The following is a 2,890-nucleotide window of genomic DNA, read 5'->3' as shown; positions in this document are numbered from 1 at the left end:
TGCGCTCGCACGCCAGACAGAGAGAGACATAGAGACAGAAAGCAAGAAATCACCCCCCAGGGGGGATGGTCATGCCGCAATCCCTTCTCCTCCATTCTCCTCTCGGGATCTTGGGCACGCACGCACATGCGCCCAGCGTGAGTTTTAAGCCACCGGGTCCGGGACGTGAACCGGGGTCGACTACGTGGGAGTCCAGCGACATAGCCATTACGCTAACTGCTGGTTCCCCCAGCTCAGTTATTTAAAGCAAGAACTCTCTTGGGAGCTGAAAACCATATGCAAAATATCAATCATCAATTAGAGAGGCTTCTTGACCAAGAATGAGAAAGTCAGTCTACTGAAATGTGCCTGTGTAAGATGAGTCTCATGCTACTCAGTCACCTTCGGAAACTGTACTTCTATAAATAAAAATTCTTTCTTGAAAAAAAAAAATTGAGTGTTTACTATTAAGCTAGAAACAGTCACTATGACTTCTCAAATAATTATAACTAGGGGCCAGCAGGTGGCATCATGGTTGAGGATGCTGGATTCCCACATGGCTGACCATGGTTCAATTCCTGGACCTGGTGGCTTGCTTTCTCACTTTCCTCTCTCTTCAACCCTCTCTGGTCAAAAAAATAAATAAAGCAATTAAAAAATAATTATAACTAAATACTTTTAAGCAAGATATGAATGCAAAAGTTTATAAGCATTCAATTGTTAATTCTCTCAATATTCCTAAGAGCAATTAATAACTTAGTCCATTATTACATTCCTATCAGAAATATCTAAGTCTGGGTGGTTTAAGAGAATGAGAGTTTATTTTGACTCAGAGTTCTGGAGGACAGGAAATCCAAAAGCCTCACAAAATGGCAGAAAGCCGAACTTTAAGCTGAGCATGGTGAGGTCTGTATCCATGTGGCGTTCTCTTTGCCATTCTAGACTCATTCCCTCTGCTTATAAACCCTACCAGAACTCAATTATGGCGACGTCATCTTAATGATATTATCATACCCAAAGGTCCCACCCTGAAACATTTTGAAAGAATTAAGTTCTCACTTAACACCTTGACAATATCATCAATACAATCAAGTCCCAACACATAAATTAAATTTCTGGAGGATGTCCAATCACCACCAAGACCAAGTTCCAAATCATAAAATATTGGGGGCCAAACCATTACCCCAACCATTAAAACAGCTTACCAGGCCAGCAGGTGGCATGGAGGTTAAAGCAGCTGGATCCCACATGGCTTTCTGTGTAGTTCAAGTCACAGGCCCAGCAGCTTGAAGACCACACTGGGCGTGTGTGAGTACGTGCCCAAAATCCTGAGAGGAATTTAAAGTGAGAAAGCAAGTAAAGGAGAGGGGGTTATGGTGTAGCCATCTCTCTAAGGGATGGTTTCTCACTTTCTCTTTCTCCCAAATTCCTAGGTAAGCAAATGCACCCTATAGCAAACAAAACAAAACAAAACCCCTTTTCTATTTTATAGTCATCCAAGAGCTCCTTACATTCACAGAAGAAGAAAGAAGCTCAGTACTTGTTACTTTAAATATCAGACTTGATTAGTGTTTTTAGAGAATGAGAGTTTTTGAAAATCACTTATAAAACACATCTACAACCCTTATTTAGATATATACATATGTATATATATATACACACACATACATAATGTGCATAATGATCAACTTTACTGCAACTCAAAAAAACTTGGCTGCACATTAGAGAAGTTTTTAAACTATTAATGTCTGTTTTTTAGAGTTGTTTTGTATAACAGTAAGAATACATATTGGTATCTGTAAATATATATTTTTTTCTAGTAATGATTAGTAGTAAATAGTTTTCCTTAACTTTAAAACTCTTTATTCATTGCTAAATCATGCTAATCACTGTAGGTATATGCTGGTGTGGAGTTTTCTGTATTCCCATTAAGGCTGCTATTTAATTTAATAGAACCAGAAGTAGTTGTGTGGAGACCCTTAGAATAGCCTGACCTTGGAGGCCAAGGCCATTGGCCATTTGCCCACCTCTTTTAAGATAAAAAAGGGCGGGGGCCAGCAGGAGGCATTGTGATTAACTGGACTCCAACATGGCCGACTATGGTTCAAGTCCTGGACCTGGTGCACCTACCACCACTTCCTCTCGCTGTCTCTGGTCAAAATTGAAAATAAAGAAATAAAGAAATAAAGAAATAAATAGTTCTTGGGACCAGCAGGTGGCCTGACTGACGACGGTTCAAGTCCCAGACCTGGTGGCTTGCTTTCTCACTTTCCCTCTCCCTCTCTCTCTGTGTGTGTCTCTCTCTGATCAAATTAAAATAAATGAATGAATAAATAAAGTTTTTTTTTTAAAAAGAAAGGACTCCATGGTTCAGACATTTTAAAACAGAAAAGGGGGCAGGCAGATGGCATTATAGTCACGTTGCTGGACTCACATGGCTAGCCACAGTTCAAATCCTGGACCCAGAAGCCTGAAACTCATGCCAGGCATGGGTGCACAAAATCCTGAGAGAAGAATGGAAGAGAAGAGATTGTAGCATGACCATCTCCCCCAGGGGATTTCTTGCTTTCAGTCACTGTCTCTTACTGGCAAGCACACACCCCTATACCAAAAATCTCTCTTAAAAAAAGGATAAGGCAAGGCTGGCCGGTGGCATGGTGGTTAAGGCACTGGACTCCCATATGCCGACTGCAGTTTGAGTTCCAGACCTGGTGGCTGCTTTCTCACTTTCTCTCTCTCCTTCTCTGGTCCAATTAAAATAAATAAACTTTAATAAAATAATTCTTTAAAAAAAAGAAAAGGCAGAAAATGAAATCTTACTAAGAGAAGGTTGAAAAACTAATGTAGATAGTGTCCATTATTACTTTTTTTTTGGAGAGGTTTTTGCTATAGGGTGCGTGCACCACCCAGA

At 40.3% G+C, this 2,890-nt stretch overlaps 1 pseudogene; it reads left to right on the top strand.

The window, feature by feature from the left end:
* LOC102501899 (centromere protein U pseudogene) overlaps nucleotides 1-979 on the top strand; it is a 2,398-nt pseudogene extending 1,419 nt beyond the window's left edge.
* Nucleotides 980-2,890: the final 1,911 nt, after the last annotated feature.

The sequence above is a fragment of the Tupaia chinensis genome, unplaced genomic scaffold (genome assembly GCF_000334495.1).
Source record: "Tupaia chinensis unplaced genomic scaffold, TupChi_1.0 Scaffold000111_1, whole genome shotgun sequence".
NCBI lineage: Eukaryota > Metazoa > Chordata > Mammalia > Scandentia > Tupaiidae > Tupaia > Tupaia belangeri.
This window is presented reverse-complemented; position numbering and strand designations above follow the sequence as displayed.